The sequence below is a fragment of the Mirounga leonina genome, unplaced genomic scaffold, assembly GCF_011800145.1.
Source record: "Mirounga leonina isolate KUSES-001 unplaced genomic scaffold, KU_Mleo_1.0 Mir_115, whole genome shotgun sequence".
NCBI lineage: Eukaryota > Metazoa > Chordata > Mammalia > Carnivora > Phocidae > Mirounga > Mirounga leonina.
In genome coordinates, this window is record NW_023270268.1 from 35,262,754 (window position 1) to 35,285,316 (window position 22,563).

Genomic DNA, 22,563 nt, shown 5'->3' on the forward strand with positions numbered 1-22,563 from the left:
TCACCTGGTCTGTCCACAATGACCAAGACCCAAGTACTGACCATGAGAGGAAGAGATGCTGACTTGGTCATGGCATGTACATCCTTCTCTCCCCTGACTGGAATTTTCTAAGGCTTTTATCCCGCGAACCATGGAGACATGGACTTAAGGGCACCTACTGACTAACACCAAACCCCCTCTCCTAGGATACCACACAAACCTTCAGTGAACTATTGTGTTTTCCTCCCAATTCGCAGCTCGGAGGGGAATAAAGATTAAGGTTTCTTTGTACAATGAAAAGAAAAACAGCCAGGAAATCATATAGCAAACACACAGGGATATAGAAGATTGTTGAAGGTTCCCAAACCAAGGCAGAAAAAAAAGTGGTTTTTTTTTGGTATGGTTTTAAAGATTTATTTATTTATTTTAGAGAAAGTGAGAGAGAGAGTGTGTGTGCGCGCGCATGTGAGAGTGGGGGAAGGGGCAGAGGGAAAGGGAGAATCTCAAGCAGACTCCCTGATGAGCTCAGAGCCCAATTCGGGGCTCAATCCCAGGACCCTGAGATCATGACTTGAGCCGAAATCAAGAGTTGGACGTTCAACCTACTGAGGCACTCAGTTTTTATTACAGAAATTTTTGAACATACACAAAAGTAGAGAGATTGGCACAATAAACCTTTTCTTGAAGGTTCTTGACTCCTAGACATCACCTCCAATTCAGGTATTCTTTATAAGCTGAAATTCAAATTTTGAGTCATCATCTGCAGTGGGCAGCTCCACGTGTTGGTCCTGCATCCCTTTGTTTTGAAAGCTGCTCTACCACTCCTCCTTATGATTCTGGAAGATCTATCAGGATGTTCAGAAAACTAACTTCCTGGCAAAGTGACAATACAGGAGACAAATGGACAAATCAGAGCTCATTTGCAATACAGACATCAGAGAAAAGAGTAACTTCTTCTGAAATCTGGAGCTATAAACTTCATATAAACCTGGAGTTGCCATCATCCCTAATTTAGAAAGTGAAACCAACACAGTAATAGGAAGAGTTGAAAGAGAGAAGTTGAGGGGGTGGCTCAATCAGTTAAGCATCCGACTCTTGGTTTCAGCTCAGGTCGTGATCTCAGAGTCATGGGATCGAGCCCTGAGTCAGGCTCTGCACTCAGTGAGGAGTCTGCTTAAGAATTTCTCTCCCTCTCCCTCTGCCCCTCCCACCCCCTGCTTGTGGGTATGCTCTCTCTCTCTCTCAAATAAATAAATAAATAAATAAATAAATAAATAAATAAATAAATAAATAAATAAATAAATAAATAAATCTATCTTTAAAAAAGAGAGTGTGGGTGAGAGTCCTAGTGCCGTTATCTGAGCACCCAGATCCAGCTGTGCTTGATACCCTGAAACTTTTCTATTATCATCATATTCCTAGTTTTGCTCAACCTGGTTAGAATGAAGTCTCTATTCCTTACAACAGAAAAAATCCTGAGCATACACCATCAGAGAGAGCTTTCTTTAAAACAACAAGCACAACTGTCCATCTTTTTTGTGGAGGGTCGAGTCTGGCCTTCTTAATTTAACAAAAACCATGTGTATTCCTCAAGGAATACAGAAAAAGTACGTGATTTAAGAATATTTCCTCAATGAGAAGAATTCTATTTTGCTCGATTTTTTAGGAATAGCAACTCATTGATATCTTAGTACTCTATGAGGACTACCACCCCCAATGACCCCTGATGGTGCTACTTTTGGATAAGACAAGTCGTCAGAGAGTGGTTCCTGGCAGACCAGGGGAACTACAAAAAAACTGGGCTTGAGCCTGAACCCACAAGACCAGGAAGAACAGGGTGGGACCCAATTCCAGTTTCGGTGACAGGCTAAAGTGGTAACTCGAATTAGGAGATGTGGCCACAAATAAAATCAGAGGAAGGGGAACCCAGGGCACCCAGAAAACAAAAACAAACAAAAAAGGCAAGGCACAGAACCGAATATAAAAATACCTATAAACTCTGGAAAGATATAAAGAAACAAAACAGTGGTTGTCTATGAGGAGGCATGTGTAAGGGATGAGAAAGAACATCTTCACAGTATACATTTATACTTATTTTTTTTCTTAACTTTCCAATCATGTAAATATGTCACCTACTCAAAAAACAAAAATTTAAAACAAAACAGAAAGCTGTGACTTTCCAGGTGTTCTCAAAGGAATAGTTAGACATTATGTGCAGACTATGACTGGATGTGTTTTCCAGCATAACCACAATGTGACAGGCCTTCTATCCAGAGGTGTGTCTATGTCTCATCCCCTTGAAGCTGGGCAGGATGGTAAATGGGGCAAAAGTGACACTATGAGACTTCTGAGGGTGGCCCCTGAGGACACCCATTCTGAGAATCCAGCTGCCAATGCTGTGGGGAACCCAGGCTATGTGACAATGCATTCCTGGCCCAGGTCCTGGCCACCAGGCCTTGAGATGGCCCCAACCATCTAACTGCCACTAAATGAGAGACCCAGAGCAAGATCTGCCCAGCTGAGTCCAGTCAACCCCTGGAACTGTGAGAGATGCTTATTAAATGACTGTTTGCTTTTAAGCCCCTAAGTTCTGAGGAGTAGCTACTGGTTTGTGCCCTTGTCCTACACTTCATTTTCCAAGATGGAAGTTTTCTGACAAACTTACAACAGTTTACCTATGACCCCAAGGAGGTAGCAGAAACAAGGTGAGAGGGGCAAGTATTTGATTGGCCCTGTGAAAACGAATCATCTAGAACAAGGTGAAAGATGCTGACTCTGGGTGCCTATGGGAACCACAAGAGGCACCATTTAGCAGGCTACCAGATACAAAGTTCGGGCGAGAGGGGGCGTATGGAGATGGGGATGCAGGAGGCATCTATGTAAAGGTGATAGTTAAAAGCCAGGGGCATGGATGAAATCATCCAGGAGGGGTATATGGGCAAGAGGAGGCCAAGGGAAGAACTCTGGGGCTGCCCGCCCCCTAAAATGCCCGCAGAAGAAAGGCAGTAGGGAGAGATATCAAATCAAGGAGGAAAATCCAAGAAAGAAGGGTTCAAGAGCAGAGCACAGTCAGAGTCATCCCATGTTGTACAGAAGATACGTCCAAGGAAGGCCCAGAAGACTTGGCAATGTGGAGGTCACTGGTAACCTACAGCAGAGCAGCCTTCCTGAGGTGGGAGGGGAAAAAATTAACATTTCAATGCCTATGAGATTGGGGCTCCCTGCTTTATCTTTTTTTTTTTTTTTAAAGATTTTATTCATTTATTTGACACAGAGAGACACAGCAAGAGAGGGAACACAAGCAGGGGGAGAGGGAGAGGGAGAAGCAGGCTTCCCGCGGAGCAGGGAGCCCGATGTGGGGCTCGATCCCAGGACCTGGAATCATGACCTGAGCAAAAGGCAGACACTTAACGACAGAGCCACCCAGGCGCCCCCTGCTTTATCTTCTGAGAAACACTAAAGGGAAAAGGGAAGAAAGGAAAAACATCAAATGCACGTGGTAGAAGGAAAACAGGAAGGCAGACAAACATTGACAAAGGGAATAACCACCATCTGCATGGCAGAGACAGGAATGAAAAGGCACAAGGTGATCAAACCAACTACCTCCTCTTGCATTTACCTTTTTTTTTTTTTTTTTTTGGTAGAGAGACTAGGAAAGATTCCTTTGCTGATGGTTCACGGCAATGGCAGGGATGAGTAAAAAGGTGTGCAAGAGCGTGGCGAGTGCACAGGCCTCGCGCAGTGAGCCGGTACCGATGAAGGGCAGTGGCCGCAGGAGCACTTCGCAGCGGGGGGCGCAGGAGGACACACCGAGCAATGTCTGCCACGCACACAGGACACGGGGACAGGGCATTAACACCAGCTACTCACTGTCTCATTCTTTGCAGAACTGCATGTTGAACCGTGGCTTGAAGGAAAATGGCCACATTTCTCTAAACACTGGGATCTTGAATCTTTTCTATACGAATTCTAAAAAAGCCCCTAACTCACAGCCAAAGGGTTTAGCCACTCAACTCTACTGAGCTCGCTACATGAGCAATTTTAAATCATCTCTTAGAGTAAGGCCTTCATTTGTGGTGACAAATATGCTAACAGAGTTAGTAAGAATAAGTACATGGAAAATGTTTCTAGAATCTGCATTACCCCCCCATTTCTGCCACTATTCCTCCCCCATGCATAGAAAAAACAAACCAACAAAAACCAAGCATATAAAATGGATTGAGACCCACAAAACTATAGCGTGAATTAAGTTGAAATGTCAACACAAACATTTTGTACGTCTCAACTGTGAACAGATATTTTGATGAAGAGCTTAGTAAATCTTTAATTGGAGATGGAGTGTTTCTACATAAAGGCAATGACTATAAAAACATTTATCATAGTGCCTAAAGCCATAACTACAGAAATTCTCTCCCATCTTTTGGTATTAGTGTCAGTATGTTGAATCCAGTATTAACATTAAAACATGGCACTGGGGATATAATCATGGGTTGACAAATGAGTTTAAATGTTGTCTCCCAATGAATTTTTCTTTTAAGATCATCTTAATGTACTTGAGAAGTAACAGAAAAAAGTCAACGTACAACAGAGGAAGAAACACTGCCACGATAAAGATCAATCTTTTTTTTTTTTTTTAAAGATTTTATTTATTTATTTGACAGAGAGAGAGACAGCGAGAGAGGGAACACAAGCAGGGGGAGTGGGAGAGGGAGAAGCAGGCTTCCCGCGGAGCAGGGAGCCCGATGCGGGGCTCGACCCCAGGACTCTGGGATCATGACCTGAGCCGAAGGCAGATGCTTAACGACTGAGCCACCCAGGCGCCCTGATAAAGATCAATCTTATTACACACTCAGGCCCTCTTCTGAAGTGGTGGGTCTCAAACCGTACAGCTGTGAACACTAGTGTTCTGCCACTTAAGTCAAATATTAATACGCCATCCCAGTTCACAGGGGAAAATATGGTAATATTTTTCTTAAAGATTTCTTCCCACAGTTTTTTCATAAACTTCTGGGGTTGGTTACTACTTAACGCAGTCTTCAATTTAAAACAAAAGGGTCTCTGATTCAGCACAGAATTGCGGATTTGGTTATTTTCAGTTTAGTACATTGATAATGTTCATGGTGCTTAGGGAAGAATGTCACAGCAGATGCTGTTAGTGCTGTGCCCCGAGCATTTGGGCCTCCATGTTTTCTGTTGTTGTTGTTGTTGTTCTAAGATTTTACTTATTTATTTGCGAGAGAGCGAACGAGCATGAGCAGTGGGGAGGGGCAGAGGGACAAGCAGACACCCCGCTGAGTGGGGAGCCTGACCCCAGGACCCTGGGATCATGACCTGAGCTGAAGGCAGAGGCTTAACCAACTGAGCCACCCAGGCGCCCCTCAGGCCTCAGTTTCAAGGAAAGCCAGCTTGCCTTCCACGTGCTAGCATCTGCATCCCTTTGCCCTGTGCTTCACCTGGGAAATGGAAGCTGCCAGAAGTCCCAGAGAATTAACTCCACATGAGGAGCAATACTCAACCAATGACGGACAGCAATGGTGGTTATATATTCAGCTCCCACTCCCCATGAGAGGCTAACTCTGGGAGGGGTGTTCTACACTGGCTGCCAGAGATTCCCAACAGATTTAAACTCCAGGGGTCCACACTGGTGACCTGCTCATTGATGTGCTTGTCTGGCTTGTTTCCCTATTTTCTGCCAATGCTTCACGGGATCTCCTCCCAAATAAATCACCAGACTCAATTCTTGTCTCAAATAAAGATGTGTGTTAATGATGTCCCAATGGGTGGCCAACTGAGTGAGCTCAAGAACTGCTGCTTTAGGATATACCACTGGCCACGCACTAGGCCCTTGCCAGTGCCAGGCAGAGAGGATGCATGGGTTTAGGGACAACTCAGGGACAGTTGGTATTAAGAATACAAAACCCAGTAGCAGAAGTACTGGAGTACCAAGGCCTGAGCAGGACAAGATACCAGAGCAAGGCAGGGCTGCCGAGACAACTGCTGACCTAGGAAGAGAGAGAGAGAGAGAGAGAGTGTGTGTGTGTGTGTGTGTTGAGGGCAGAGGTTGCTGAAACTTGACCAACAAGGCCCTCAAAGATTGTAAACCCAAATCCCCTGTCCCCATCCCACCAGTGAGGAACAAGGATGAGGAAGGCTAGCAGAAGGATATGAAGCTGCAAGGCAGGGAGGAGCTATAGCATCTGAGCATCTGAACCTACGAGCCAGAGTGAGCACATCTACTGGGCACTTAGCTCATGGACCCAGAGAATGTCCTTTACCCAGAGACATGGAGGCAGAGGCCAACCCTGGCGTTAGAAATTATTGATTGAAAGATTTAATCAGGAGAAGGCCATAAATGTAGTGCCCTTAAAACTGCAAACAACATAAAGGTCATTATTTAACTTAGCTTGTTTTAGGATTTTTTTTTTCTTTAAAGGAGAGTCGAAATACAATAAAGTTGGAAATGTGAAAAAAAATTATCCCTAGTTCCTCTAGAACGAGCAATTCTTGTTCCCTTGGAGGCATTCCTTGCAGACTGTTTTCCTGAATATGTACTTAATGTAATCGCATTCTGTTCACTGAGCATGTAATGACTTCCCAAGTTACTAATCTCCATAGTTTTAAGTACTGCATAATATTCCATCAACCTAATTTTCTGTAGCTTGACTATACTTTCCTATGCTATATATTCAGGTCACCTGTAAGTTTTCACCATTATAAATAATGATGCATCTTTATACAGTGGCTTTTTTCACTTTTCAAATTATTTTCTTAAGACAGAATCCCAGAAGCCAAAGGCTTGGTAGCATTCCAGGGACCCCTGAAACAGGCAGCCTTCCTAACTTGTACCATCTGCAGTCCTCTGATTACTCATAAAATATAAAGTGGGTACAACACTGGCCTCCTCCTTCTCTCTCTCTCTCTCTCTCTCTCTCACACACACACAAAGACAAGACTGATCAACGGCATTATAAAAATTACATAGAAGAAGAACAGATGGGAGAAATAAAAAGCAAAGCAGTCTTTGATACTAACCATAGGGTCTGTGCAATAAACACCCATTTCTGATCCCTCAAATGAACATCTGAAAGTGGATAATAATTTCAAGTTCGACTCCTCCACACTAATTCACATAACAGGCATTCTGCCCTAATGATCACCTGCTCAAAGAGAGACTTCTAGCCTTTCAAAGACTGCTCTTTATCTGGACTGGTGTGACCCCCTTGCTGACACTGCCATTCACGCTCTCCCACAGGCCACTTACTGGGCCCAAATCCAGGTTAGTTCCATCACTTGTTTCCAACATTCTTTTCCCTCCTCAGCTGCAAAGGCTTTTCAGTGGGCAGACTGAGAGCAGGGCTGCTGGTGGCTGGGGCTAGCATGGAATTGGGCTGAACTGTGTGGGTCAGCCTTGCTCCACGCTCCCTCCTCTGTCAAACACTGACCAGGTGGGAAGGACCACGATCAAGGCACTAAAGCCTTCACGTCTGCCTTCAACCATGTTCACTCTGCCGCTGCAAGTCAGTTCCAACACTCGTCCCTGGGCTGAGTCCTGCCCCGACAGTTCCCTTGTAGAGGAGGAAGCCAGGGAGGGGGACAGATGGGCGGGGGGGAAGGCAGGAAGACTGGCTCTAATTTAAAGCCGTCTTAGGAGCTCTGAAAAGTTCCAGGTTGACTGATGGACACATTTACTCCCCAGAACCTTTTTTCTTTTTTTTTTTTTTTTAAAGATTTTATTTATTTGACAGAGAGAGATACACAGCGAGAGAGAGAACACAAGCAGGGGGAGTGGGAGAGGGAGAAGCAGGCTTCCCGCAGAGCAGGGAGCCCGATGCGGGGCTCGATCCCAGGACTCTGGGATCATGACCTGAGCCGAAGGCAGACGCTTAACGACTGAGCCACCGAGGCGCCACCCCCAGAACCTTTTTTCATAAGTACCTACCACTGAACTTATTCCCAGGGGGAATAAATACCGTCCCTGTGTGTCAGCCTTATGGGAGGGAGATTTCCAGAGCGCCTTCTTTCCTCCATGGCTCAGGGCCCCATGATGACAGTCCTGTGAAAGCTGTGTCCTGAGAACACAGCAGTCACACCCACCCCACTGAGACTGGCCTTCTCAATCTCTGCCCTGCAATGTTACTTGCCTTCCTTTGCTTCGGGGAAGGTGGTAGCTCATTTCTTGTAATAGGGTCCATGGCTGAGACTGGGGGGCAATTGAAGACATATTTTGTCATCTGCTCGGGCCAAAAAACTCTCTAATAAATACTCAGTCCTGAAGACAGAATGGTTCCTGGGGTTGTTGGGATCATGTCTTATTTAAAACCTGCCTTTTTGCGTTATTTTCTCCTTGCTCTCATTGGAACTGCAGGGGCCTGAAGGCAGGCATGGCGTCCCTCTGGAGGAGGGACAGCGGGCTCTGTAGGGGTCGGGCCCTGCCGCAGGTGCTTGCAGTCAGGTAGCCCCGCCCTCCTGGACAAGAGCAGTCAGCTTGACACTTCTTTCCTCCCAGATGGCAGGTCACTAGCCCCAACGTGAGAAAATCTATGCTGGAACCTCACTTGGCCTGTGTGCGCAGAGCTATCAAAGAAAGAGAAAACAGGCTTTCAGACGGAGCCTGTCACTCAGAAGGGGAGAGCTCCAGGGCCCACCCCCCAGATTTACCCTCAGTGAGCCAGGCGACCGTTTACTGCCACTACCCGGCACACGTGTGAGGCTGAGGAAGGGAGCACCCAGTGAGACAATCCAAAGAGGGGCTCTGCAATCTTCAAAGGGTTAGTAAATTGACCATTAGCATTCTTCTCCCATTTCGAAGCTAAAGCACAACTACTTTTTTAAAAATACCCTTCTTACAAGATTACCTTGGCAGCATAAACCACAGTCTACCAGAATTTATAGAAAAATGCCATCCACCGGTCTTCAAGGTATATAAATAAATGAGTATAAGCCTCCAACCAACATTTATGGACATACTTTATACTGATACTGACTAGATTTCTGTAACTGTCCCACCTTTTCACATCCTCATGGCATGCCAGGCCTCTCCTTCCTACAGTTAACCCAGTTTATAACATGACATTTTGTGTGTTGATGTGCTTAATTCTGCCTTTCATAATAACCTGTCTCATGATGTCTATGGGCCCCAAGAGGGTTGAGACTGTCACTTTGACTCAGCATTCTAATCCCCACGACCCTGCCTGAAGAAGTTGGAAAAGGAAGGAAAGGGAGGCAGGGAGGGAGGGAGGGAGGACAAGGAGCCAGGCACGGTGCTGGGGACCAGGAACGCTTAGTCCAACAGCTGTGCAAGTGCTCACAGCCCAGCAAGGGGCAAGCCCGGGTCCGCTGGAAAAGGGCGAGCCCGGCAGAGGTGCCCACTGCGACTGTGGGAAGGCAGGGACAATTCAGAAAAGCTTCCCTGCAACAGACTGGGTCTCTATAGCTGCTCCAGGGACTCTGGCTTTAAGGGCAGTTCTGGTCAAGGGCAGGGACAGCAGGGAGGCACGGAGATACAGACCAGACCTACACTGGACAGGAGGCCAGGCCCAGAGGTGGCACTCCTAGGGAGAAAGAAGAGACAACTCTCACTTCCAGAAGACTCCGCTACCCTCATCCAAGGCACTTTCACCCAAAAACCCATCACTGTGTACCTTAGATTTCCCCAGATTCATACTAGCAACAGAACAAATGCCTTTCTATTCCTATTTCCCGGCTGGGGCTGTGGGTCTGTGTGCACGTGAGAGAGACAACGATGAGGGGGCCGTCAGTCCACCACGCAGCAGCGCGTGGCTAAAACAGTGGGGTAGAAGCTGCCACCCCGAGGCCTGCCCTGCAAAATGGGATCCGTCTGTCTTCACCAGAGAACCATGATAAACGAGCAAAGACAGACACTGGTCAGGACAAGCCACTTTATTTAAGAGCTTCGACAGCCCAAAGTGGTTTTACATAGAGGCACGGAAGATTTATCTAGATGATAAAATACCTGAACTTGAAAGGCACATAAATTATCATTTTGCAGGGTTTTTTCCTTTTAAGATTTCACATAGTCAAGTGCTTTAAGTAATGAATGAAATGCACATAAAGTTGACTTAATTTTCACAAGAGTTGTCTGGTTAGTTGACTTAATTTTCACAAGAGTTGTCTGGTTAGTGACCGCGGAGAGTCTTTGCTTCTCCATGGGGCTGAGTTCAGAATCAACGCCACCCGTTTGTGTCTGCTGCCTTCTGTATCCACATCACAGTGGAGATCATTTGGAGGACTGATAAATATGATGATTACTGCCTGAGCACTCACCATACCACAGTCTGTGCACCCAGGATAGGTGCATTATGTAATCCTCCTAACAGCCCTGGGAGTTCATACTATTGAAAGAGGACTTCATCTACTTCCCCTTCCACCTCAAGCTTCCTAATTAAGTTCTTCCCAGCTCATCTCTTAACTAGGCAAGAGACCCTACAGGAAAGCATCCCCCATGGGAACCGAAACTACCCCGTCAAGCCATAGGACTGCCCTGAGCCAGCAAGGCCCCCAGGACTGACCCCAACACACTGATCGACTTGACCTTCACTGCCCACCTGCCTGTACCCACTGACCTTTGTCCCACCGTTTCCTTATATAAAGGAAGTATTTTTGGCACTTTGGCAACAATCTTTAAGATGTTAGTCTGCTGGTGTTGGCCTCACTGAAATAAATTCCTTTCTTGTTTCACCACCACTAGTCCTTCTGCGTTTGCATTTTGTCAGCGGTGAGTGGCCGAACCTGGTCTATTAGAAATCCTCCAGAGCCAGGTACTCTTGCATCCCTGCACCCCAGCTACACAATGATTCCCATTTTCCAGATGCAAAAACTGACCTTTTGAGAGTTCCTACGATGCATGTGAGGTCACATAAAGCAATTTTATCGGACTCCAAAGCTGCAGTGTTCACAATGCTACAACATACATGAAAATACCTGGCCATGAGCAAGTACTTGAAAACACTAGCTATTTCCTATCTTCATACTCCTTTATTTTATTCTATTTTATTTTTTAGATTTTATTTATTTGAGAGAGAGAGTGTGTGCATGAGCGGGGGGGGGGGGGGGGGGGGGGGGGAGGGCAGGGCCTGCGGGGAGTAGAGGAAGAGAGAGAGGGACCAGCAGGCTCCCTGCTGCACATAGAGTCAGACATGGGACTCCATCCCAGGACCTGAGATCATGACCTGAGCCAAAGTCGGGTGCTCAACGAACTGAGCCACCCAGGTGCCCCATACTCCTTTCTTTTAATCAGCACACTTTAACACAGAGAAGTCTGCCTCTCAGGTTTATATTCATTCATTCATCCATTCACCATTCATTCTGGGCCCAGTACTCTGCTGGATGCAGGATTTACAGGACTGCATTCAGTCTTTCATACAGGTCAGCTCCCTGACCAGTCTTAGGCAATTACCAAACCCCTATGAAGATCAGCATGGGGCAGGGGCAGCCCCTCACAGGGGACCCACACCGAGCTGTGGGTTAGAGATACAAACCAAACAAGACAATTTTAGATCTTTTTCACCCTGGTCCCCACCCCCTCCCTTACCCCTTAGCTTTTGCTCTGTTTCTCTGGCTAGAGTCTTCCAAGACCTCAAAGTCCAGGCCTTCTGACATGTGGCTCCCCAGGAGGCCTTTTATCAGCAGAACAGTCCTTTCTCTCGTCTGGTCTGGGCTGAAGCTTTCCGGTAAAACCAGTGCCACAGATAACCCAGCTCCTCAGCTAATCGCCCTGCACAGACCCTCAGAGCCACCCCCTCACCCCCACCTCCCACCCTCCCCCTGCCTGGTTTCACAAATTTTTGCCCAAAGTAAGGAATAAGAACAATAACATCAGCAGTAGCAACTTCCTACATGTTAGGCACTGCTCGATATATTTTAGGTACACTAACTCATTAAATCCCGTAATAATCCTCTGACCTAGGCATTATTATTATTCCTATTTTAGTTCATTTAGGGGAAGGGGGGGGTTAGTATTTCTTCAGGGCCAACTATATGACAAGCATTGTTAAGCTTGCACAATCAGAGGATAAGTGATCTGCTAGGGTCCATCACAGAGCTGGGAAGTAAGGAATAAGAATCTGGACCCAGGGGCGCCTGGGTGGCTCAGTCGGTTAAGCGTCTGCCTTCGGCTTGGGTCACAATCCCAGGGTCCTAGGATCGAGTCCCACATCGGGCTCCCTGCTCAGCAGGGAGACTACTTCTCCCTCTCCCGCTCCCCCTGCTTGTGCTCTCTCTGTCAAACAGATAAATAAAATCTTAAAAAAAAGAATCTGGATCCAGGTCTGCAATGGCCTGGCCTATGGTTCCCCTTCCCCACGGTCTGCAAGGGGGAACAGAGTGGCTGCACAAAGACAGCCCTCTCTCCCTCTTCCTCCAGCATCCTTCTGTTAACGTCTGTCCTCTGTTTTTATTACCACTATCCACAAATGGTGCCAGATTCCTCTCTCAACTGTGCTCCCTCACTCTCTGGGCCTCCCAGCCAGTTTTCATGGAGGAAATCCTAAAGCCTACAGCAACAGTGTAAACAAAGCCAAAGAAGAAATTGGGACCCTTCAAGCCAATAAAATACACGAAGAGGCTGACAGGTGTTCCCTGAAGTGCCCAACCCCCTTCTAAATCACTGGGGTTTCAAGATCTGAGGGGTCCTCAGCTAGGGACCAGAGGGTTACTGCCTCTGGGGAGGTTTTTTGGCCAGCTGTAGGGGGTGACGCCACCAATGAAAGTGAGCAAGTAACTGAGGGTCAGAACGTGAGCCCTATGTTCTGGGGGCTTATGGAACTGGCAATAACAGATGAGGCCTTTCTGGGAAATGGGTACATGGGCGGGGAAGCAGAGGGGCACTCCCAGCAAGGCCAGAGGGTCAGAAGCCTTCCACTGAGCTCCCAGAGCACTGAGCCCACAAGCTGAAACTCCCGTTTACTTCACCTGGCCCACCCTACACAAGCTCCAGGAGGGCAGGCCTGCGTCAGATTTCTCTCTGAACCCTCAGGGCCAGTCAAAAGTGAGTTCTAGTTAAATGTTTCCGGAATAAATGATCAAACCAGGCATCATTTTAGATACCAGACTGTTTGAGAGATCCTACTCAGACAAGGGAAGAGGACTCCAGGAGAGGGGAAGTGAGTTTGCTCAGAGGCAGGCACACACTTTAGAGTCCAGATCAACATCCTAATCCATCCAGAAACGTTTTCACCTGTACTTCATTTACTGACCCCTGGAACACCGCTAAGTCATGTAAATTCAACAGCTCAATCTTCAGTAGGCACGGTCCTATTTTACAGAGCAGGAAGTTCAGCAACTGGTTTCCCCACGGGTCCCTGCAGACAGGCCCCGCATACCTTCTTTCCTCAAACAAGCCACATTCTCTAACAAAATGTGTTTACTCTGTTGTTCTCCACCCTGGAACTGTTGGACTCATGTTGAAGTTTGCGCTCCAGCAGCCTTCACAGACGGGGACCGCCGGTTTAATGCTCGCCCGACTCCCTGCACTTTGTATCTACACGGCTCTTACCACAGTTCTACCGTTTACACTATGTGTGTAGATTATCTACTGGCTGTGGGGGGTCTTTCCCACCAGACTGTGAGCTCCAGCGCGGCGGGCACCATGTTCGCTCGCCCACCTCTATATGCCCAGCACTTGGCCCAGTGGCAGGCACTCGGTGGCACACGGTAAGTATCTGCTGGATACGTCTTTGTATCTGCAGGCTGCCGGAGTAGGGGAAGGTGGGATCCGAACTCTTGTCTGCCGGCCTCGGGTCGGAGCGATAGGGGTACTGGGTCTTAGGCTGACCACAATGCGGCGAGAATGGGCGGCGCGAGGGGTACAGAGGAGGCGTTCTGGCGTCCATCCTACCCTGGACTGCTGCCGGGCTCCGCACCCCACCGCCACCTGTCGCCCCTCCGCGCCCAGGTGTGGGCCCGCGAGGGCTAAGGCGGGCTGGTGGCACTTACCTGCGCGTGGCGGGGCTCCGCAGAGGCTCTCTGTGAGCCTCGGGGGACTGCCAGGGACTGGGGTATCCGCCACACCGAACCCGGGATCCTGGCCAGCACTCGGCCCTGCACGGGAGGACCGCGCCGTACAGCGCCTGCTCTCGCGACGCAAGGCCCTCTCCGCCCGGCCGCCCTGGGAGGAGCCCGCCCCGCCCCCGAGCGCCGAGGGGGGGCGGGCCTAAGGTGAACTTGACCCCACGCTCCCCGGGCGCCCCGCCGTGGGCGGAGCCAGAGGAAAACTCAGCTCTGCGCCCCGCCCCCTCGGTAGGGGCTGTCCCTAAGGGGGAGGGGCCCTGCGCCCCGCCTCTTCGAAGCCCCGCCCACCCGCCCCACCCCCAACCCCACCTCTGCTCTCCCCCAGTGGTCTTACTGTGTTGTGTGCCTCTCTGCTTTTAATTTTCCTGTTTTGTATTCCCGTTTTATTTCTTATTTTTATTTCTTATAATTATTTTCTTATAATTATTTAATCTTATTTTATTTCTTATAATTATTTATTTTTATAAGATTGAATTAAAAGATATAGCAAAGTAATGCATGAACACTCTTTACAAAATAAAGTTATCTAAATGTTCTTATAATGAAAGCAACAGGCCCTTCTCCCTTGCTCCCTACACACAGCCCTTTGTATCAGTTCCTCCATTTAGTTCTTCTGGTGGTCACCCCCTTATCACTAAAAAAATAAGCTTACATAGCGATTTCTTGATTTATCTATTGACTTTCTGCCATGTTAGATGAGGATTTACTCTCTTTCTGTGCCCCTGCTTCCCTTCTCCTGACAAATTTACACCTCTGTTCTTAAGTCCTGCCCTGGTGAGCTCTGAGACCTCAAGGCAGGAGTAGAGGAAGGTTTTCTGGGACCTGCAGCTAATACAATTTTGGCGGCAGGGAGAAAGGAAGGTTATTTTAGAATGGCCTACGGAATTAAGGCTTGCAAATGAACATTTATTTGGAATGAGCAAAATCCTGAGGCCTAGGAAATTCAGGTCTCTGTCCCCTGATGATGAGGGAACAGAAGGCTAACAGAAGACAAAGCACAAGCTGACACCCTGCAACCTCCCCCCCACCCCCCATTCCAGGATAGGACATGTGTGACATTCTTCCAGGAATCTCCCAATTATCTTAATGTTAATGCCTTGCCAAAGGGAAAAACAACCTTATCTTGATAATAGCCAGGCCTCCAGTATCCTGAGGGTCTTCTTTAACATATGAAAATCCTTTTGAAACTTCCCTTTTCCTTACTTCCCCCAACTCCTGAGTATATAATCAGCCACTCCTCAAGACCCCGGTGCAGCAACTGTTTCTGCCCATGGGTGTTGTCCCTGTGCTTTAATAAAACCACCTTTTTGCACCAAAGACATTGGTCCTCGGCTCCAGATCTCAACCCACCAAACCTCACCTATATTCCAAAACCCTATCACTGGGACCTTCTTAGATAATTTACTTCCTGAATTTGCTTCTCCAGTGTGGGCGATCTTCCTCTGCCCATGCAGAATCCTCCACAACTCCCAACCCTCTCAGGGGTCATGAGGTGAAGGTCAAGATTCATCTGTTTCTGCCAATAGGATTTCTTAATGAAGTGAACTAGAGTGTGCAAGAAAGAGAAGAGTCAAGAATGATGTCAAGGTTTTGTGATTGCTGCACAGCTTTTCCTAGCATCAGTGACAAGTTCTTACTTAACCTTAGTAGGAAGAGAGTTGTTTTTTTTTTTTAAAGATTTTATTTATTTATTTGACAGAGACAGAGACAGCGAGAGCAGGAACACAAGCAGGGGGAGTGGGGAGGGAGAAGCAGGCTTCCCGCTGAGCAGGGAGCCCGATGCGGGGCTCGATCCCAGGACCCTGGGATCATGACCTGAGCCGAAGGCAGACGCTTAATGACTGAGCCACCCAGGCACCCCGGAAGAGAGTTTTATAAAGCTGGCTCTGGGCCCCTGCCTGGTCACAGTGCTCCAATGAGGTTGGCTGGACCTGCTCACTGTCCCCACTTTAGGAGGGCTCGTACTTATCCCTCTTGTATCAGTGCACACAGCTAGTCCCCAGTAAGTGCCCAGGTGAAAGGGCTTGGTCTCCCCTCCTCACTCAGATGAAAGAAACAGTGTCCCCACCCTCCCTGACACCCCTTCTCTCTTCAGGGTTCAGCCGTTTCCCCTTCCTCTGCTCTGCCTTCTCTTCTGCTCACTCTCTTTCCCTTGCCCAGCTCCTGAGGGTAGAGGACTTGGGAGTAACTCCAACTGAGGATGTGAAATGTGGCTCTACAAGATGACTTTGGGCAAAGTTACTTTCCCAATCCAAGCCTGTTTCCTTCTCTGAAATTGGAGATAACAATCTCTACCACATTCAGTTTAGGGGAGAATTAAGTGGCTTAACAGCCATGTATACAAGGATTTTTTTCATTTTTAAAAATTTTGTTTCTCTAACTCACAAATTTTAAATATTAAAATTAAACTTATTGACTACGAAAATTAATTGCGCTTCTCTTTTTTATTGCCCCTGGATTTTGTGTCATACTTAGAAAGGCCATTCATTCCCACTCTAAGATTTTTTTTTTTTAATTCAAGTATAATTACCTTTGGATGTTCTTTTATTCATAACTCAGTTTGTCTCCTAGCAGAGTAGAGGGAGGCACATGAGAAAGGTTAGGGACTTCTAAGAATCTGTGTAGCATGTTGGTACCATAGGTTGGATTAAAATGAAGGGCTAAATCGGGGTGCTTGGCTGGCTCAGTCAGTGGAGTGTGTGACTCTTGATCTTGGGGTCTTGAGTTTGAGCTCTACTTTGGGTGTAGATATTACTTAAAAAAAAAAAATCAAAGGCTAAGTCATGCTGAGTCAGAGTCTTGACCCTGGACACAAAGAACAAGAGGGATACTGGGCAGTGACTTCCCCACGCAAGGGACTCTTCTTTTCCTGGGGCAGAGAAGACTAAGTCTCCTCTAGAAGGATGCCTGTCTTCTGGGCACGAAATAGTGTCTCCTAGTGGTAGGAGGTAAGACCCTCACACAACAGCCATGCTTACTCTAACCTAAGTGGGAGAGGAGCTGAACTCTTCAGAGAGACTGGAGAAACAGCTCCTAATATTTTAGAAGGGGAATACATATCTAGATCAGAGTCATGTCCTTTGCTTGAGGGCAGGAAGGGCAGCTACTGGATTTTGGGTTTAATGGGGATAAAACTTTTGGTAACTTTCATTTCTCCTGAATCCTATCATCATCATGGCCCAGGAAGGAGGAGAATTTCACATAGAGGGTGTCTCAGTTTGGGTGCCTTGGAAGCAGATCCTGAAACAAGGATTCAAGTACGATTGGTTTATTTGGGAGATACAGGGAACACCAGCAGAAGAATGGAGAAGGATGAAGAATGGAGGCAAGAAAAGGCAGTCCAGTAAAGGATGAATTGTTAAGCCAGCTACTAGATTGGAGCTTACTCCTGTGAGAAAACTCTAAAAGTTGTAAAGCACATGCCTCAGAATTATTCTACCCAAGAAAAGGCTGTAGGTGGGAGGTCTCTAAAGAGAAAAAACTGGAATGGACAGATTAGCTCATTTTTGAACATTTTTCAAATTATTTCTAGGCATAAAAATGTGGTCACCCAGTGAGATCAAGCTGTAACATGTGTTTACTTTCCTCCTATCACCTAACAACGGTGTTATGACAAAGTTTCAGTAGGAGCATCTGGGGCAGTAACCAATGTGCAGATAGCTGAGAGTCCGTGTCTCAGGCCTAGAAGTGTGTCCTGAGGACATTCTGGAAAACCCGCTCTCAGACAGATTGTGATGGGACTTCAGCTGGATCAGCCTCTGCATTTGGTTGAGCCCATAATCTTGACTTGTGAGCTCTCACAAGAAAGGGCATGCTTTGGCTGAGTAAAAATAACACATAAAAAAATGTGACTGGTGGACTTTTAAGATGACCAATGAGGGCAAACTTTTCAATCACTGTAAGTACTTCAGAAGATGGGTGTTTTCTCACAAGCAGTGAACAGATAATGCCAATGCCAAGTTTTTCTTATATGGCCTCTCAAGCAGGCTTCCACGAGAAAGTTGTCATTTTGTCAACCTGGCTTCATCAGCCCATACTTGCTATTGAACTAAAGTGATCCTTTTAAAACATGAGACCGTTCCCAATATGCCCCTGATTATAAGCACCCCCGTGGCTTCTACCACAATTAGGGTCAAATCCCAGGTCCTTCTCAATTGCCTCCAAGGCCCTCATGAGATCTTCCCCGACAAGCTCTTCCTGACATTGTCTTCTGACAGTGACCCCTGGGCATTCCTTGCCTCCAGTCTCCTTGGCTTTGCTGTGTCCCTGTTGTCCCTGGAACACACTGGGTCTGTTTGCACCCCAGAGTTACTGCATGCCTATTCTCGCTGATTAAATGCTACACTCCCCCGACTCATAAGGGAACTTGCTCAATTCACCAACTTTCTAATAGACCACTAACTGACAAACAAACACTCTCATACTATCCCATTCATAGCACTTATTATCTGTCATTGGGGTAGATGTTTAGTTATTATTTGTGTAATAAATAAGTATAAGGTCCAAAAAGGGCTGACTCTCTATGTATTTTTTTCTCTGACATATCCCCACACTTAGAACAAACAGTGCCTGATGCCCAGTAGGTACTTAATAAATATTCGTTGAATGAATCAATCAATTGAATTGACTGAACAAAAAATATAAGCAAAATCAGTAAATACATAGTTCAAAAATATTCTAGAATGAGGACTTCCAATGACTCCAGATTGGATTCTGTCAAAGAATTGTTGGAGCAGAGTGAGAAAAAATAAAATAAAATGAAGTGGTTGAGATGCATTATATAATCAGATTCACAATTACAGATGAGTACTGGAGTGAGGACCTTTGCTATTTTGTCTTTGACCCCATGTCTGTGTTAAATATTTAAGAAAAGGCTAGCTTAAAAGGCTTCATACTCATTTAAAAGTAGTAAGAAGAAAAAAGTTTCCCCCAGTCATTTTAATAATTCAGAATGGTGTTCTGTGGCTTCTGTTGGCATTTGAGGGCCCAAGATGGTAACCACTTACCCGAAAATAGAGGCCTTGATCAAATATTTAAGATCTCACTTATTTTCATTTTCTGCGTATTTTTTTTATTCCTGTGTCCCACTTCTTTTTACCCATTCTGCAGCTGCACAACTCACACACTAAAGCAAATAGAAATGTTTCATGGATTATTAAATGCGGCTAAACAATGAGCTTTTGCTAGAACATAAGGCCAAACTGGGGCCACTTTGTCGTTCTAACAAACTAATTTTTCCTTGAAGGTGCAGGCTATGAATTTACAGAGGCCTCTCCCCTGTATTCCAAAGTTTCTTAAGGCAGATGCTTGTCTGCTGCAAAGAGATTTTGAGGTGGAAAACAAAGACTCCCTAAAAACAGATTTTCACAAGTGGTGCGGTTAAGCAGTCTTAGAATCAAGAACAGTTGAAGTCACAGAATAATAAATGCACCCTTGAAATTATGGCAAGATGACACGAAATGGTACCTGCTTGGCTAGTGAAAACATTGTGCTCTGGTACCAGCAGCAGTGGAAGGGGTTTTGGTTAGCGCCTACCTAGGCTTAGTTGCCTAAAGAATGTTCGAGCACCAGCACCCCAGTGCTGTAAATTACCTTTCCTAATGGAGCTTTTATATTCTACCACTGTAGCTAAAACTCTCATTCAGGCTTTGATGTCTGTCTGGGCCCACTTGGTACAAAGAAGCCCTCTGAAGGAGGTCAAAGTCATATAATACATTGTTCACAATGGAAAGCACTTTAGGAATAACCCATCATTTTTTCCGTGAGGAGAGAGTACCCAAAGAGGTGAGGTGATTTTCTCAAGATCACACACAGCTGGTCAGAGAGGGGGTTGGAGTATCAGTTAGGACTTTTTGTTGTTGTTATAAGCAACAGAAACAGTCTCTACTAACTGAGTAGAAGGAGTTTATTGGGAGGGTTGGCCCTTCAGAATGTACAGGAAGGTTGGGGACCCAGGCTTAGAAAGGGATGGGAAGAAAGCAGTTCTGAGAAGCTTGAAAGTGAAAACTGTAGGAATTATCTCTTAGCAGAAACTGCTGGGCTCATCAGAATGCCACTGCAGGGATAGGGAGTTCAATTCTGGCCACTCGTGCGTGGCTCAAAGTCCTGGGAGAGACTGTCTGATTGGCCACGGCGAGGATATGCTCCTCTGGCTGTCCTGGAGAAGGTGTCCGCAAACGCCTTTGACTCTGGATATTGAGATGAGGCGCCTGACTTTACTCTCTCACTCAGATTCTCGTAGTGGAAAAAGGCAAATCCCCCAAAAGAACCCTGAAGATGCTTTTAGGAGGAATTCAGGGATGCCAGGAGCCAGGATACAATGAAACCCTGGATGTAGTTTAGAGGGGTAGACTCCTGTGTGGATAGAGGTGCTCATGAGAAGCAAACAGAAGAAGTCTGCTTGGGATTAACAGGAAGGAAGGTTTTGCTTTCCAAACACAGGAGCTCCTCATCTCTTTCCTCTTTCCTTCTTCTGTCTTGGAATGTGGATATGACCCTGGAGGCCAAGCAGCCATCTTGAGTCTATGAGGTGACAAGCATGAATTCAAAAGTTACTTGCTAAGGATGGCTGGGTGGATACAAAGGAGTCTGATATACTAAATATACCACAGAGCTGCTGTACCAGCTCTGAACTGCCTACCTACAGACTTCTTACTTTGTAAGAAAATTAAAAACTGGGGCGCCTGGATGGCTCAGTTGGTTAAACGGCTGCCTTTGGCTCAGGTCGTGATCTCAGGGTCCTGGGACGGAGCCCCAGTTGCATCGGGCTCCCTGTTCAGCGGAGAGTCTCCTTCTCCCTCTCCCTCTGCCCCTCCCCCTGATTGTGCTTGCTAGTACATGGGCATACACTCTCTCTCAAGTGAATAAAATCTTAAAAAAAAAAAAGAAAGAAAAATAAAAACCAGGCCACTATACTTGGGTATCAGTAACGTGCACACTTGCATGGTCTGATAATACAAATTGGTCCCAGAACTCTGGTCTCTCGGTTCCCTATGCAACACCATTCCTGTTCGGTTTACAAGGACAGGATTCCTGCCTTCAAGGAGCTTATGGCTGAAGTGGGGCTAAAATAATATTCTTAAGCAAGTAAAGAGCAAGAACCTGTGATGTATAATACATTCTGAGCAGTAAGGAACAGATGACAATGGTAAAGACATTGTCTAAGGCCAGCCCTTCTGCCCAGGCCATCACTCCCTCCTCCATCCCTGGGCTCTGACTGGACTACCACCATTCTCTTCTGCATCTTTACCTGTGCCTCTCCTCTGCTCCTTCCTCTTCGCTCAAGGAGACTCAAGTCTTTCCCATCACAATGGCCTCTCTAATAGCCAATCTCTTGCCTTCTCTTCTTATCCAAACTTCTCAGAGGAGGAATCTGTCCATACCTTCTCTCTTCTCATTTAATCCTCAGCCCAGAGCATCTAGTTCCTGTCCCTGCCTCCACACTGAAATTGCTCTGCTGTTTGCTAACTCTCGTGGGTAAATCTTTGTCCTCATTTGGCTGGCCCTGTGTGCTGCCTTCGATAACCCTGGCCACTGCCTTTGTCGACACTTCCCCTCCCTGGGCTCTGTGACCTCACATTCTCCTAGTTTTCTTCTTACCTCTTGGAGTGTGCATACTGTCTTGCAGGATCTACTAATCAAGGCATCAGAGCACACCCTAGCTAGTGGGAGGACACTGTACCTCCCTCTCCCTAGAAACTGAGTCATGAGCAGAGAAAATCACACTGAAAATGGTGACATTCTTCCATTTTCACGATGTTGTCTTTGCGGAATCGTTGAAGAGCTCCCGCCACCCAGGGTCCCAGAGCTGCCAGGTTCCTGTCTGCCCCCTGCCTGGTTCTTCAGCTCCTCTGTGGCCTACCCACAAATCTTTTCTTTTACGTTAGCCAAAAATTAGTTTCTGTTGCTGGTGCCCAGGGCGGCCTGAGTGGTACCTTGGCCTCTGCGCAGATCTCTAAACACACGTGTGCGGAGCAGCGCAAGAGCCTGGTGTGTACCTGTGTCCTCAGGGAGCTCACTCTTCAAGGCTCAAATCAAATATCCCTCCTCTTCCATACAGTGTCTTTCTGATCCATGTCCTTGCAGTCAAACCATGTTTCTCCTTCTGCTTTACTGCCTGGCAAGGTCTTGACCTCCAGTGGTCCCTTGGGGCCTGGAGCACTCAATGGCCCCTTCATAGTCAACTCCAATGCTCACAGTCAGAGTAACTTGTCCAGGACCAGTCTGCCCAGCTGGGCTACATGCTGGCCCTGCTCACTAACCTACTATCTCCTAAATGGTGCTGACTCCTCTCAGGTGAGAGCTTTACAGATGATAGGACTCCTTATGACACAGTCAGCTCTTGACTTGGGTCTATCATCTGAGAAGGAGCTGGTAAGAAACACTCAGGCTACAGAGCTCCCAGAATGAGAAGGTCTTGTTCATTCTCTCCTCCTTCCCACATTCCTGCTGCCTATCCATGCTTGTTTGGTTTTCCATGAAGCAGACACTGAGATGGAGTTAAAGGTGCAAAAAGTTTACAGGGGAGGGACACCCATGAAAGAGAGGGTCAGAAGC

General features: G+C 46.8%; 1 protein-coding gene across 5 annotated transcripts in view; it reads right to left on the bottom strand.

Moving 5' to 3' along the window:
• The window catches only part of NMNAT3 (nicotinamide nucleotide adenylyltransferase 3), a 116,045-nt gene extending 101,907 nt beyond the window's left edge, over positions 1–14,138 (bottom strand). For all 5 annotated transcript variants that reach the window (XM_034995845.1, XM_034995871.1, XM_034995864.1 and 2 more), the window contains exon 1: positions 13,933–14,138. The gene's annotated coding sequence lies outside the window, so the exon portion shown is untranslated. The remainder of the gene's footprint in view (positions 1–13,932) is intronic.
• Between the last annotated feature and the right edge of the window lie 8,425 nt (positions 14,139–22,563).